The following is a 17508-nucleotide window of genomic DNA, read 5'->3' on the forward strand; positions in this document are numbered from 1 at the left end:
GAATACATCTTCAAAAGATTTTAATTTTAAATGAATGTTGTACTTGAAAGTACAATATATCTGCAGAGCAGCATTCCCAACTTAATTTAGACAAGCCTTAGCACCTATTTGGTGGAATTCATTGTATTCCATTCACTTCATTGAGCATGTGCAATCTTCATTCTATTCAGGGAACTGCATATTGGAGAATAGCTTTCTATCTTCAGCAGCAACCTCTCTATCATCTGTTTATCAATACAGCTGGAGGTACTTGCTCAAAATAAACATTTAGGCCATCATGTTCATCTAAATAATGAGCTTACTTTAAAATGTATAATGTAATAGTCTGGATGGAAGTTAAATTCCTCTAGAGAAAAAGCACATTTTTAGCTGGAAACACATGCCTGATCAGTAAAAAAAAAAAAAAAAAAAAAAAAAAAATCATAATTTTTAAGGCCAGAAGGGACCATTGTAGTCTGATCTAGTGCATAACACAGGCCATAGAATTTCATCAATAATTCCTGCATTGAGACAACTTCTGGTTGAGTACAGCATATCTTTTAGGAAGACATGAAATCTTGAATTAAAAATGTCAAGTGAAGGAGACCCCACAAAACCCCTTGGTAAATTGTTTCAATGGCTAATTACCTTCACTGTTAAAAATGTGTGCCTTATTTCCATCTTAAATTTTATTCTAGCTTCAGCTTCCAGCCACCGGATCTTCCTACAATTTCATCCACTAGATTAAAGTGCCTTCTGCTATCAGATTATATTCAGGCTCCAACATTCTCAGAACTCCTTTTGATCAAAGAACATAATACAGTAACTCCTCACTTAACATTGTAGTTATGTTCCTGAAAAATGCAACTTTAAAGTGAAATGATGTTAATCGAATCCAATTTTCCCATAAGATTTCATGTAAATGCGAGGGGTTAGGTTCCAAGGAAATTTTTGGGGGGCAGACAAAAGGCATTATATACTGTACAGTACTGTACTGTGGTTGGGAAGTGCCCATGACTTACCCCACACAGGCACAGCCTGCTGCAGGCAAGGACGCCAGGAAGTGCCTTCGCAGCAGCAGCGGCGGCTTCCCCAGAGAAGAACAGGTGCTGACATTGCCAGGGGATGCTCCAGGCCCACCTCTTCCCAGCCCCACTCCACCTCCTCTCCAGAGCATGCCACATCCCCGCTCCTTCCCTGCTCTGCGCCCTCACCCCCAAGTCCTAAGCACCACCAAACAGATGTTTGGTGGAGCTTAGGACTTTCTGGGAGGGAGGAGCAGGAGCGGGGAAATGCCATCTCTCCACTTCTCCCCTCCCTCCCAGAAAGTCCTAAGCGCCGCCAAAGTTTGACGGTGGGGGAAGCGCTGGGAGGGAGGGGGAGGAGTGGAGAAGAGGAACTTGTGCAATGCTCCCTTGTAAAGTCGCTGCTCTTCTACAGAATCTTACAAGCAGTGGACAGAGCAGGCAGCCAAACAACATTATAAGGGAGCATTGCAAAACTTTAAACAAGCATGTTCCCTAATTGAGAAGCGACGTAACTTTGAAACAACGTTAAACAGGAGGACGTTAAGAGAGGAGTTACTGTAGTAGTTTGCACTTGTCTGGCACCTTCCAGCCAAAGATCTCAAAGAACCTTATAAAAGTTAATGAATGTGAAGCATCACATGGGGTAGGTAAATATTATGCCATTGTTTGCTGCTAGGGAAACTAAGGCATAAAGAGACTTCGAAAAAAATCACACAAGAATTCTGTGACAGAGCCAGAAACACAACCCAGGCTCCCACTCCTGTGCTTTTACTTCAAGATTGTTTATGCTTTGAAGACAGAATTCCAAAGTACTGTAGTACATGGATTAAGCATTACAATCTGCATTACAAACACCTCAAAAACGCATTGCAAATTTACTGTTAATATTCTAACTAGTCCAGAACAAGAACAAGCCAGCCTGCACACTGTCTCATAAATGACTGACCATTGTTAACACACTTCCTACAATGACACTAAGTCTAATGAATCACAAAAATTAAAATTCATTTTTGCAAAATGCTTCTGAAATAAATGTAGTCAAACTTTACTAATTCTGGGTCACTAAGAATGAAAATGATGCTTAAAATCATTGATTGGCTCTAGTTTTCAAGATACGCTGTTGGGTCAGTATATACGACCCTTGACTTGGGAATGGCGGAGGATAAGTGAATTATAAAGGGAAGGGATCTCAATTTAAACCAGAAATGACTAAAATACATCTCTGACTGGATCTATGAATAAATCTATGACTGAGTTTGGACAGTACTTGCTTTTTAGGCAAAACAATGAATGATGCAATCTGAAGCTGGTATTGCATCATACATGATATGAATTGCATCATGTTATTCCTAGAAGTCATGGATGATGCAATCATAACAAAGCTTACATCACTCTGCTGAACAAACTGCCCTATATCAGCTCTAGAAATCATACAGTGTCGTGCTCTCTTATTTGTCAGTGTTTGATTTTGCAAATGGACACATTCTGTTTAGCCAAAGTGAGCAGAGATGCCTCGTACTTGTGTGAACAGTGTAGATAACTTCTGCTATGTTTGTGGTGAAGTGACTTTTGCATCACAAAAGCGCAGTATAACCACTGTGGTTAAGAAAGCCTATCACCTTTATTTTGGCTGCAAAATTGGAGATCAGGACAAGAGGTGGGCCCCACACATATGCTGCAACACTTGTGCAACAAATCTTCGCCAGTGGTTGAACAGGAAAAGGAAATCTATGCCTTTTGCAGTGCCAATGATTTGGAGAGAGCCAACAGATCATACCAGCAATTGTTACTTCTGCATGGTGCCTCCAGTTGGGAAAGGTGTGTCAAAGAAGAAAAAGTGGACTGTGCATTATCCAAACATTCCATCAGCTATATGCCCAGTACCCCACGGAGAAGGACTGCCGGTTCCTGATGCACCAGAATCATTCTCACTTGAGTCAGACAAGGAAGAGGAAGACGATGAAACTTCTGGTCCTGAACCATCAATGTCACAGGACCCACATTTTCTCCCATCCTCCTCCTCTGAACCACACTTCATAACACAAGGTGAACTGAATGACCTTGTCAGGGATCTGGAACTACCCAAGAGTAAGGCAGAGCTATTGGGTTCCAGACTACAGCAGTGGAATCTCCTGGCAGGTGATGTTAGGGTTTTCATGTTCAGTGACTGTCAAAAGGATCTTGTCCCATTCTTCTTCATGGAAGGTGATCTTGTAGCCTGCAACATCATCGATGGTGTGATGGCAGCCCTCAACATCGTTCACGATCCAGATGAGTGGAGACTGTTCATTGATTCATCGAAGACGAGTCTTAAAGCTGTTTTACTGCATAATGGCAATGTTTTGCCATCAATTCCAGTTGGTCATGCAGTCCATATGAAGGAAACCTATGACAACATGAAACAACTTTTGAGGTGCATAAACTATGACCAACATCAGTGGCAGCTTTGTGGCGATTTGAAGGTTGTTGCTCTCTTGCTTGGTCTGCAGACTGGATACACAAAGTACTGCTGTTTTCTCTGCGAATGGGATAGTCGTGCAAGAGATTCCCACTTCATCAAGAAAGATTGGCCACTTCGACAGTCACTGGAGCCTGGGAGGAAAAGTGTTCAGCATCCACCACTTGTTGAATCAAGGAAGATTTTGTTACCACCCTTACACATCAAACTGGGTCTGATGAAGAACTTTGTCAAGGCCATTGACAAAACACAAGCAGCTTTCAAGTACCTCCGTGGAAAATTTCCAAGGTTAAGTGAAGCTAAGATAAAGGAAGGTGTCTTTGTTGGTCCTCAGATTCGTGAACTTCTTCGAGATGATGCATTTGACCGTGCACTGCGTGGCAAGGAAAAGACGGCATGGAAAGCCTTCCAGTTAGTGGCAATAAATTTTCTCGGAAACAACAAGGCAGACAACTACAGGTTGTTGGTGGAAAACCTCCTCAAGGCATACAAAAGCCTTGGTTTTAACATGTCACTAAAGATACATTTTTTGCACTCTCATCTAGATTTTTTTCCAACGAACTGCGGAGCAGTGAGCGACGAGCATGGCGAGTGATTTCACCAGGACATTGCAACAATGGAGAAACGCTATCACGGCAAATGGAGCCCATCAATGCTCGCAGACTATTGCTGGACAGTGACAAGAGATGCTCCATTTAATGAATACAAGAGACAAGCCAAGAAGCGCCGAGTAGACACTGAATAGGACTAAACTATGTATATAATAGTTTTTTGCCTTTTGTTTCATAATAAATTTTATTTATATAACCCTTTTGCTGATTTTTAAAGTGTTACATAAACAGGACAGGTGAAATATTATCATGTAAAGCAACCATAAACACATGAAAAGACCTAGGTTTACAATTTATGATTAAAACTCTACTATCTACACAATATACATAGACATAAAATGTAAGAACTTAAATATCTTAGAAACAGTAGCCAATCAGTTGTTTTAATTGTCATATTTGAATTCAGCACATCAAAATACATAATAAATAGCACATTTTATCTCTGAAGCAAACGACTTCTCAAAAATTGTAGATCAGTGTTATTAGAACTCCCACCTATGGAGAAGGTGTTAGGGACCTCAGAATGCCAGTTCAGTGCTCACTGGAATAAAGTCAAGGGGAGCTTGCATACTTAGTACTGTCTTTTGACATCCTAACATAGGAGGAAATTCTTTTCCGAAACATTAAATGTTTAAGTCAAGGGAGAAATTTAATAGCTCAATTTTGAAGAACACCTATCAGCCAGGCAGGCCTGATTGGGCTCAGGAGCAGAAAATGTCATGCCTACATACTCCCAGATTACTTGCAGGGATTCCTTCCTTGCCCTAAACAGAGGAGACTGCAGAACCAGTAGAAGGAAAAGAGAAGTGTCCAGGTTAAGGGTTTGTAGAGCACAAATCTGGAACTCATTTATATTAGCTCTCCTCCTCGAGAAGCTCCCCACCTCAGAGCTTCAGGAGGTGGGGGTTGTTGGGAAATTTTTTGCATGGTGAGTGCTTTGGTGCATAGTCAGCTTGCTGTAGAGTCAGCAAAGCCTTTTTGGGTTTGTTGGACTCAGAAAGCCACTCCTATTTTCAGCTGAATCATACGTAAAGGTTATTTTTTAAATAAATAGTTACCTTGGACTGGAAGGAACAGGTTTCCCCTCTGAATTTACTCCCATGAAGGGTAGAATTCCATAAATAGGGACACTGAATTGCTGTTCTACATCTTGATTAACAAAACAAAAAACAAAAACACTGCTAATTTAAGTTTTAAACTAACAATCAAAGATTCTAACTGATGGCTGAGCTCCGTCCTTAACTCATTGTTGTAGCCTTGTATATTACTATAAATATAAATAATATCGCCAGGGAAACAAGAAAAAACCCTTCTTACTCTCAAAGTAGATTCCAATTGGAATGCTAGATGTATCATGTACAACTTATTTTACAAACACTTTAAAATCCAAATTATATATTTTGGGACTTTTAAATACAGATAATAGGATGAGATAAATTAGAATGGCTTCTTTGGATAAATTACATTCCAATAGGCATTTGGGGTCTTTTAGAACTGAATTTTTTCTAACTGAAATTCATTGCCATGGCTCTGAACTAAATCTTTTTTAGTCCTTTGAGAGCTTATTTGCCTTGTTTATGTACTAAGGGCCTGATGCCCTAAAAAAAAAAAAAAAATCAGATTTTTTTTAGGGCTTTTAATTGTTGGGGGGGCCAGGTACATGCCAGAGGGTGGCATATGCTGGCTCCATAACTAGCCAACATACAGGATGAAATCCTGACCCTACTGAAGTCAATGAGCGTTTTGACTTCAGTGGGGCCAGGATTTCACCCACAGTATTTTAAAGAATGTTCAGCAAACCAGAAGCCATAACTCTTCAAGTAAGTAACTGAAGATTGTACCAAGGAAGAGTAAGCTCCCATATCCAATATACCTCCTTATTCTGAGTCGACAGGGCATGATCCTCGACTCTCTTAAACCAGTTTCATGATGTTCAGAGTAACTCCTTTGAAATTAATGCAGTTGCATCAGCGTAAAACTGATATAATGCAAATAGAAAATCAGAGCCCTTATGTCTCTCCTGAACCACTGGGGGTTACACAGCCTTAGGAGTTACTTTGAAAGGCTCCAATTCACAAACTGAGGGTATGTCTTCACTACCGGCCAGATCAGCGGGCAGCGATCGATCCAGCGGGGATCGATTTATTGCATCTAGACTAGATGCAATAAATCGATCCCCGAGCGCTCTCCCGTCGACTCCTGTACTCAAGGTTGGCAAGAGGCACAAGCAGAGTTGACAGGGGAGCGGCGGCAGTCGACTCACCGTAGTGAAGACACCACAGTAAGTTGATCTAAGTACGTCGACTTCAGCTACGTTATTCACATAGTTGAAGTTGCGTAACTTAGATCGATTTCCCCTCCCCCCCAGTGTAGACCAGGCCTAAATGAGTCACACAGTGACCCAGCATTGAGCTGCTGGTTGCTCACTTGGCTAACAGCAGAAGCACTTGGCTAGTCTGGGTGGCACCGGCACCACTCCCACCCCCTTCAGCTACATCTAAGACCATAGACACCACAGTGAAAAGGAGGCTGTGTCCACACTGTGGTGTGTAGTTACACTTGGTAGTGAAAGGGTCTGGCAGGGGGAGGCAATGGGATAAGTCTCAGCAATAGGGAGCTGCCATAGCCTTTCCCTGCTGCTGGAATCTATACCCACAGAAAGGAAACAAAGGGACACTACTACACTGTTACAAATAGTGTAAACAGGAGGTGCTGCTTGGGCATGTAGAGAGCCAAGATATATGCCCCAGGGTTTGGCTGTTTCTTTATTCTACTCATCTCAGCAGTGCCTCACCATCTATGCTACTATTCATACCCACATTAGGGAATCATGTGGTGTACGTGCTCTACAGACTGCTGAAAGGTGTGTGCAGTGTAGACGTACCTTTAGGGAATACAGACTTTGATGCAGGTGCAGTGAAATAAAGAGATGAGACGAAATGGAGACAAAGGAGGGGCGGGGGGGGGGGGAAGGATGAAGTACAGAAACAGGACTTCTTGGGGGCATCTAGAGAGAAGGGGATTTTATGGGGGTCACAGAAGATCAGTGGGGTTAAAATTAAGTGGGGTTAGAATTTTCTGGTGGCAGAAGAAAGGAAACCTCAGAAGAGAAAACAGAGAACTTGACACGAAAAGACCCTAGAAATGGAGTGGGCCCACCATTTGATATCAAATACACTAGAGATGGGGTAGTAGGCCACCTACACAAACTTCTTCCCCACAAGGCCATATGGTAGTGGGGGAGAGGGGAGAAACAAGGAACTGTTTGAGGGAAGTAATAGTTTCTTGAGTGCAAGGCCTTAAGAAGACCTTAACAGATTCAGATAAACATTCAGACCCTTGAATAGAAGGCTGGATATGTGGCTATGATTTCTTTTATCGTAACTTGTGAATGTTTGTCCTAAGAAGCAGGGAGAATGGATTCCCACCCTGTTCTCCGTTCATTTTACTGTATGTGCAGAGTGGGGAAGAGTTGTTGCAATATAAAAATGTGGCATCTGTTTTAATAAAAACAAAACCTAGCCTGAGAATGAGCAATAAAAAATAATGTTTAGCAAATAAAATATACTCTACTGAAATTTAGAACAGTAAACAAAATATGAAGTGATAAATATAAGCCATCCATCCCCTTTAGTTTGATCAATCTACTAAAAAGTCACGACATTACACCCTGTCATCTCTCATTTTCTTGGGTGACAAACCCCAGGCTGGAGTTTTTGGCTTGTTTTCAGCTTTCTGCAGTGACTCAAGGTATGTGTTTTAAATATAGTTTTACCTCCATGATTGATAGTTCTCTTGAAGATCCACATAAAGCAAGTAATGCTTAACAACGTTCGTCCTTTGACTTTTGCCCACAGACATAAACTTGTTTAATCTGCCCTCATGGCTTTGTGCTCTAGATATGTGAAAATGGTACATTTCTTTTTCTAATTTAATTTTATTTATTTACTTTTGCTGCTTTGGGGAGTTTTCTGCTGCCAAAATTATGATTTTCTATTGAAATCCAACTGGATCCCAACACATTTGGAAGAGTGCAAAGCAGGTTATAAAGACATTATATTATTTCACACTCACCACATGGATTCTCTTGTCTGGAAGCTGGTCACCTACCAGGGCTGGTTTAAGGTCTTATGTACACTACAAAGTTTCATCGGCAAAAGCTGCTTTTTGTAAAACTACTTTTGGTGACAAAATTCTGCTGTTTTGCTGACAAAATAAAATCACCTCAACGAGAGGCATAAAGCTTTTTGCAGCAAAGTTAAAGTGACAAAACGTCAATGTAGACACTGCTGTTTGTTTTGTCGACAGAACTGGCTTCCACCAGTATCCTACCATGCCTGCCCTGACTGCTCTGCTCACTGTTTTGAACTCAGCTGCCCTGCAGGCAGGCATGCACCCCTCTGCTTTCAAAGCTAGGGAAGCATCCGACATCTGAGCAAGCTGAATGCGCCTGTTCTGCCCTGCACTAGGAACACAGCGGCTGAGAGACTGCTGCTGCAGGAAACGGGGGAGGGAGGATTGGGGAGCAGGGAACTGCTGTCCTACTTTGACATTCCTCAGCAGGGAGAGCTCACAGAGCTGCTCGGGATACGGCTCCTGGCAACTGAGGAGGATGTGGGAGAACTTGGAGGGAATCACAGAACCATAGGCAGGCAGAGCAGGCTGCTTCGGGAGAGACTGCTGTGGCGAGCAGAACCAGGAGCTGTCGTGGAGGGGGGGTCCCCCTCCCCCGCCTCAGGATAGGTCAGTCAGCCTGCTGTCTTCCCTACCCCAGACACACCACTCTCCTCTCCCTCACCCCCACACTGCAGTTGAAAAAGTGGTTGACAATCTACTAGGACGCCCCTTGCCCCTGGATAGATGGAAATGAGAAACCTGCATCATGTGACACTGTACCTGCCCCATAAGGTGTTGCAAACCCTTCCCAAAGCACCCTGCGGCCAGTTGCACATTGGGATAGCTACCCACAGTGCACTGCTCTTTGTGTTGATGCAAGAGCTGTTAGTGTGGATGCACTCTGCCAACACAAGTAGCTAGTGTGGACATGCAACAGTGGTTTTAATTAAAGCAGCATAAGTTTTGCCGACAAAACTTTGTAGTGTAGACAAGGCCTAAGGTACGATGGACATCTCCCTAAAGCCCCAGCTATCAGAGCCATGTGATATCAGACTCTAAGCTTTCAGTGAAAAAAAAATTATGTTTATTAACCTGAAGGTTGCAAAGAAAAGCTTAAAAACAGGAACCCAGCATAACCAATGCAGAGATGGTTGCGTGAAAATGTAGACAGCAACCACAATGGAAAATGCCTGGCTGCACACACCACTAGAGCAGGCCAGGGACAGATCTGGGGGGGCCCTCTGCTGCTGTTCTGCAAGGGCTCTGCTGCCACTGCTAAGTAGTAGTAGGAGGGTCATCACTGCCATTTCATCCTCTGCTGGGCATTGCCTAAAACTGGCCCTGTCAACCACTTAACTTCCTCACCAACTGCAACAGATTACTGGCAGTATGGGGTTTTTGTAGTTGTGCAGTGTAGCATTTTACAGGCTGCTGCTACAGTACTGACCTATCCTTCCTGCCCAAAGTTTTCTTCCTGATTTGATCATATTCACAGCTCTATATTCATCTTGTGTTTCCCACATACACCTCTACAGATCAGCCAATAAAAGTGATAATAAATTGAGTGCCACCACTTTCGTCAGTTTGGCATTAAGCAAAAGGGCCATTGGCTGTGTGGGAAAGAGTTTAGTCCAGACTGGTGGGACACTGATCACACCACAGCAACTGAATCAAAAGAGCAGACAGAGTTTGAAATGAGAACAGCAGCAGCAGAGTGAGAAATAGCAAAGTCTCCAAGCGGGATCCCACTGTTATGTTAGCATCATTGAATCTGATCTATGCTCTATACACAGGAGATCACAGGACTGAGCATAAGCAACAATCAAAGTTTAAGGAAATAATAGACAATTTACAACCTCATCCCTCTTCTCAGGCAAAATCCCACTGTGCTCCAAGACAGCATGCTTCTAACTCCAGAGGAAATGACTCATGAGAAATATCCTCCTATGAACATTTTCAGCAGCATCAACATCTTCTGCAAGGGCCATTCATGCTTCAGCCTGTGGTTTTAACAAGTCCCTGCCTCTGTCTGATTGCCTAGCTTTCTGACATAAGTTTAGTTATTGGACCTATATTTTTTAGTGGATGCTATTTGAGACCTGCAGAGAGAACTGCCAGGTTAGGAGGTGGCCACTTCAGGAAAAAAAAAAAAAAAAACTAAGGACAGAATGCTGTAGTGTGTTTTCCTTAGCCCCACAGTTAAATGGGAGCATATCAAATTTGTCCTCCGTAATCTACCCTGGCTTCCCATGAATATGAAGGACTGAGGCCTTGAACTTGACTCATCTTCAAGGCATTCAATAGCCTGGACCCAGCATATCCAAAAGATCATTTAAAGCTCAGGGACCATCATAAATCTTACCCATCTTCTGCTCCAGGTGCACACTTCTTTCACCTTGCCTTCTCTAACAAACACACCGCAACATTATATATATTAAAAAAAAACCAAAACACTTCATTATACACACAATTCTCCCTCCCTCCACCCCAAAGGAGAAGAGAAGGAACAAACCACACATAATAATACGTGGAAGCAGAATTAAAGCAGGGTAAATGTTTTAGTCTTGTGTCAAAGGCTGACTTTCAATAGATCACAGCGAGGTAACGGTTTTCTTCTACAAATGTTAATCACGTCATTTAATGCACTACTGGAATGCACTCAAATACAATGGTGATGAGGGCAGCATAAGAATATATAGAACAGGACAGAAAGCTATGCTACATGCCTTGGGACACACCACTCACATCCAGCTATGGTCACTTAATAATGCCTCTGGAGAAATTCTTTTGCATTTAATAATCCACAATCTCCAAATGGTGCAGGAAAAACAATGATCTAATTTAAGGTTAAAATCCACAGTACTGACAGCTAGAATAACCCCCACCCACCCACAAAGTGATGGAGCGCAACCCTTATTCACACTATAAACACAATTGTAATAATCTTTGTACAAAGTATACCTTGTAAGGTATCATCCGAAAATTCATAATTTGCTGGTCAGTATTGTCCTGATAAAATATGTATGGCAGCATTGTAGATGAACTTCTAAGATTTCCCTGTATGATATTAAGAGTGCATGTTCAAAACTCACTATAGCACCAAACTGGTCAAACAGGCCTGTCAAGAATAAAGGAGTGTGCATATGCCTTAATTTGCATATAAGCAGTAAACAGAGTCACTGAGAAGGGAAACAAATCTTAAACAGGTGAAAAAAGAAGAAAAAAAGCAGCAGGGAACATCCTTCCATCCAGATTCTGTCTCCTAGTTCCCAGCTGGAAACATTTTCAAGAGGGGGACTTCTGAAAAGAAGGGGAAAACATCCCAATCCACCCCTCTCTCTCTCTCCCCTGACCCTAGCATTCTCTAAACCTGAGAAGACAAAAGGAAACAGTCATTGGACTTTGGGGGAAGGGTCATGACCTGAGAGTTTGATCAGTAATCTTGTTGGAAGCATGTGGTGAGAAGTTTTGCATGAATCTTATATAGTTTGTTAAGTTAGGCACTAGTAAGTGTTTTATCTTTATTTTTCTTGTAACCATTTCTGACTTTTATTCTTCATTACTTGTAATTACTTAAAATCTCTCTTTGTAATTCATAAACTTGTTTCACTGTTTTATCCAGTGTGTTTAAATTGAAGTGTCTGGGTAATTCTATTTAAGATAATAAAATGGTATATTATTTCCTAATAGGAATACCAAACTTAATATATTTGAACTGTCCAAGAGAAAGCTGGGCAGTACAAGACATACATGTCTGGGGAAAATCTGGGACTGGGAGTGTGTTGGGCTCACCCTGCAGTATAACCAAGGCTGGTGAGAGCCAGGGTGTAACTGGCAGGCTTCAGTTACGCAAAGACACGCATGGTGTGGCTTGCAGGCTCGAAGGTTGTTTGTGAGCGGCCAAGTGGGAGCTACTTCTGCAAGGCTTTGTAAGGCACCATAGATTGCAGGGCAGGGGTGAAACAGAACAGAACTGGTCTGAATTGTACCCCGGTATGTCACACCTACACAATTATTACAACTTATATCCATGCCACTTTTTCAGCAGTAACGTCACTAACACCCCAAATAATAGACTAAAAAGTATGTTCTGTGGAACATAATATAGCTCATGACTAACTTTGCAAACCTTTACAAATGCTTATGACTATCTTTCCTGACATACGATAAGTATTTGCAGGATCAGGGCCTCAGGAAGCAAGTTATGTTTTTCTAATAAAATATAGTCTGAAACTACTGAGCTGTCTCCAACAAAGCACTTAGGGCCTAAGTCATATTCCACATTGTACACCAGTCAGTGGGGCCAAATCCTGGGAGAATAAAGCAGACACAGTAGTAGAATGGAAATAAACAGTATGGTCTGAAAAGTAAGTAGGAATCTATGGCCACATTCTGTGTCTTCCCCTGCACAAAGCCTAAGCAAACACACTGGCATCCTTCTCTATGATACACTCTCTCAACTTGCCCCCCCAACTAGTCATTCCCTCCCATCCCCAAATATATTCACTCACCTTCACTTCCCTGTCCCTTAATACAGTGGCTCTCAATCTTTCCAGACTACTGCACACCTTTCAAGAGTCTGATTTGACTTGCATACCCCCAGTTTCACCTTACTTAAAAGCTACTTGCTCACAAAACCAGACACAAAAATACAAAAAGAGTCACAGCACACGATTACTGAACTATTGCTAACTTTCTCATTTTAACCATATAATTATAAAATCAATTGGAATATAAAATATTGTACTTACATTTCAGTATATAGTATATACAGCAGTATAAACAAGACATTGTCTGTGTGATATTTTAATTTGTTCTGACTTCACTAGTGCTTTTATTTGTAGCCTGTTGTAAAACTAGACAAATATCTAGATGAATTGATGTACCCCCGGAACCCCACTGTGTACCTCCAGGGATACGTGTATCCCTGGTTGAGAACCACTGCCTTAATGCATATCCCAATGTTTGTTCCTTCCACTATCCCAACCCTTCTATCTCTCTTAACTACTCACCCCATTACACTTACCCACCCCCCACTCATACGTCTACATACTTTTACAATTCCCTTCATCTTCCCAAACCTATCTTTTCCCATCTGTAGTCACCCCAAAACTTTCTCTGTCCAAACATCGCTCCAACCACAGGCCAGAGTTCCTCTGCTTACCTCCCCTCCTCCAAGGCCTTCTGGAGCCACTGGGATACTTTGCTAAAAATCATGGTCTGAATAAAGACACTGGATTTATGGCTTATTAAAACAATCAGTAACCCAATAACCCCTCCCCATTTTTAGTGCTATGTCTGCAGAGATACTGATGGGCTACTTCACTTTAAATGGTCTCTCAAAATGTGTGTTAACTGTCAAGCGATTAAAAAAATTAATCTAGATTAATAGTGCTATTAATTGCACTGTTAAACAATAATAGGTTACCATTTAAATATTTTACGTTTTCTACATTTTGAAATATATTGATTTCAATGACAACACAGAACACAGTGTACAGTGCTCACTTTATATTTATTTTTATTACAAATATTTGTGGTATAAAACAAAATAGTATTTTTCAATTCACCTCACACAAGCACTGTAATACTCTGCTTCCACAATCTCTATTATGAAAGTTGAACTTACAAATGTACAATTATGTACAAAATATAACTGCATTCAAAAATAAAACAATGTAAAACTTTACAGTCTACAAGTCCACTCAGTCCTACTTCCCATTCAGTCAGTTACTCAAACAAGTTTGTTTATATTTTCAGAAGATAAATGCTATTCACTTCTTGTTTACAATGTCACCTGAAAGTGAGAACAGGTGTTCACATGGCACTGTTCTGGCTGGTGTCACAAAATATTTATGTGCCAGATGCATTAAAGATTCATATGTTCTTTCATGCTTCAACCACCATTCTAAAGGACATGCATCCATACTAATGAGGGGTTCTGCTCGATAACGATCCAAAGCAGTGCACACCAACGCATTTAATTTTCATCATCTGAGTCAGATGCCACCAGCAGAAGGTTGATTTTCTTTTTTGGTCGTTTGGGTTCTATAGTTTCCACATCGGAGTGTTGCTCTTTTAAGACTTCTGAAAGCATGTTTCATGCCTCTCAGATTTTGGAAGGCACGTCAGATTCTTAAACCTTGGGTCTAGTACTGTAGCTATCTTTAGAAATCTCACATTGGTACCTTCTTTGCATTTTGTCAAATCTGCAATGAGTGTTCTTAAAATGAACTTGTGCTGGGTCATCATCCAAGACTGCTAGAACATGAAAAATATGGCAGAATGCAGGTAAAACCGAGCAGGGGGCATACAATTCTCCCCCAAGGAGTTCAGTCTCAAATTTAATTAACGCATTTTTTTTAAATGAGCTTCATCAGCATGGAAGCATGTCCTCTGTAATGGTGGCCGAATTATGAAGAGGCATATGCATGTTTAGCATATCTGGCACATAAATACGTTGCAATGCCAGCTATAAAGTGCCATGCAAATGGCACTTTCTGGTGACATTGTAAATAAGAAGAGGGCACCATTATCTCCCATTAATGTAAACAAACTTGTTTGTCTTCATGATTGAAGAAGGACTGAGTGGACATATAGGCTCTAAAGTTTTAAATTGTTTTGTTTTTGAGTGGAATTACGTAACAAAAAAAGTCTACATTTGTAAGTTGCACTTTTATGATAAGGAGATTGCATTACGGTATTGTATGAGGTGAACTGAAAAATACTATTTTTTTATCATTTTTTACAGTGCAAATATTTGTAATAATATAAAGTGAACACTGTACACTTTGTTGTAACTGAAATCAATATATTTGAAAATGTAGAAAAACATCCAAAAATATTTAAATAGTATTCTTTTATTGTTTAACAGTGCGATTAATAGCGCTATTAATCTCGATTACTTTTTTTAATTGCTTGAGAGCCCTAATTTACACACATTTTGAGAGACCATTTAAAGTGAAGTAGCCCATCAATTGGTATTCTATTGTTTAACAGTGCGATTAAAACTGCAATTAATCGCGATTAATTTTTTTCAGTTAATCGCATGAGTTAACTGAGATTAATCGATAGCCCTAGTATTGACTATTTGTCTTTAGCTGTGACACTTTAAATACCTTTCCCAGACCTGAAGAATAGCTGTGTGGCTCCAAAACTTGTCTCTCTCACCAACAGAAGTTGGTCCAATACAAGATATTACCTCGCCCACCTTGCATCTCTAATAACCTAGATCCAACACAGCTACAACAATACTACAAACTTTCATTCTTAAATTTTACAAACACCAAGCCTGAAAATGAAATTAACTATTTTGAAATGAAGTTTAGTAAAAGTCAGAGAGTAATGTACTTTTGAAAATTTAAGTGACCTAGTAGCACAAGTCACTTCAAATGGGACAAGATCTAATGCTGTAAATATGTCCACCATGACAAACGTTTCTGTAATTTAAAAGAAAACAATACTGGTTTAAACTCAATCATTTGAGCTGCAGGGTAAAAAGGGTTGTTGTTTTTTTTTTTTTCCACAATCTAAATTCTTCGATAGCCTTAGTTTTAGAGAAATAGAAAATAATGAAAATAGCATACATGTTTGCACAATTACTTCTAAGCCTCTTTACATAGAAATGAAACGAGACTGGGTTTTATAGACACTATTAAGGGAAATAAATTAGAAGAGCTGCCTATACCTGGCTTTCTCAAACTCTTGGGCCTGTCCCATCTGCTTTCCTCCCATGTCTGGATGGAGCTTGAAACCTTTGTCTTTTCATGTACAGTCTTGACAAGAACAAAATACAAATTACTGCCTGAGATTCTGTTAGATCTCCTGTGCACTTTTTTCCAGCTCTTACTAAAAACTCTCCCATGCATCCCTCAGGGCTGCAGGAACTGAGAAGTTATTCCCCTATGATGACTCCTCCTGTCCAGCTGCCGTTAGGGTTGCCATCTCTGTAATATTTAAAAACCAGACACTCCATCAGGAGTGCCTGAACCTCCCCTGGCCCTTTCCCCCATTCGCTCCTTTTCTCCCTTCCCCCATTGCTTGCTGCTTTCCCTTTCTTTCCCACCCCACCTCCAGAGGGACTTGCCTGCAGAGCCGGGGCTGGGAGCTGCAGCTGCTCAACGCAGGTAGCAGGCGGCCCTGGCTGAGCAGGGGCTGGCAAGGGTGATGAGCCAGAGCCTCCCCACCTCCCCTTCCTGTAGTAACCGGACGTTTAGCATCTGGTAGTAGATCTAACCAGACACCATCAGGACTGGTTTCCACAGGACTTTCCAGTCAAAAACCAGGCACCTGGCCACCCTAGCTGGGGTGGGGGCAAAAATGTGTTGCTAGTGCTAAAGGCAGAAAAACTGTTTCTTCTCTATTCCCTATACTCCCCCTAGTGGTGCCCAGACAGAGTGGAGCTTCTGGGGAAAGAGGAGGCAGCAGCAGCCAGATGCCTCAGGGCCTTGCTATCAGGAAAACAAAATGAAACAGCCTCGGGGGAACAGCCTGAGGAGTGGAAGGACAGAACATGGGGGAGGGGGGGAGGAGACAAGTTGGGGAGCTCCCTGGAGTCCTGGTTATCCCTTGAATATGTATCCCCTCATTATGTCCAATGAGCCTATTTCCTCTTAAACCTCAGGTCTCTAACTACATTCCCCCTCGAGTCCCTGTTCTCCTGGGAGTAGTTGGGACTTGTGGGTCCCTCTACACATTATCAGTGTGAGTAAATGATTCCACACCTGGGCTGAGTTAGGTGCACAGAAACAAGCTCATCCATATTACTGGAACATCTCAAGGTGAAAGCTATTGCTACTGTAAATATGCTTTAGTAGTCTGGCATTACACTAATTGCAGAGATATATGAATACTGATTTACCCAAACTGATGGGAAGGTGGGGCCTGAGCTCATTTGTTTTGATAACAGTTGGACTTGATTGTAAAATGTTTTAGAGCCACTGGTCTGTACTGCAGTTTCTAAGTCTTTGAGCCCTAACAAATCATGGGTGAATTTTAAATATGGGAATAAATTAGAATAATTGGAAATTCATCTCATTCATGACAATATTCAACTTTTGGTCATATTGCCCATGTGTTTTAGCATGTAATACCTTTGGCCAAGATGAACTATTTAGAGTAGGAGTGGTAAACATCCGTAATGCAGGTCAAGTGGATGAGTTTAAACACATGCTATTGAAAGAATGACCAAGCATCTTTTGTATATTTTTAGTTTAATATTTAGTAAATTTTAAGTGATAACATTAATTGACTATAAACTTGTTTTCCAATAACAGTCTACTGCTTACAAATAAGCAGAGATATTCATGTGGAAACA

The 17508-nt window shown here is 41.2% G+C and overlaps 1 protein-coding gene across 5 annotated transcripts in view; it reads right to left on the reverse strand.

Moving 5' to 3' along the window:
• TMEM200A (transmembrane protein 200A) overlaps window positions 1–17508 on the reverse strand; it is a 66505-nt gene that overhangs the window by 40060 nt on the left and 8937 nt on the right. The gene's annotated exons all lie outside the window — the stretch shown is intronic.

This window comes from Trachemys scripta, chromosome 3, assembly GCF_013100865.1.
Source record: "Trachemys scripta elegans isolate TJP31775 chromosome 3, CAS_Tse_1.0, whole genome shotgun sequence".
In the NCBI taxonomy this organism is placed as follows: Eukaryota; Metazoa; Chordata; order Testudines; family Emydidae; genus Trachemys; species Trachemys scripta.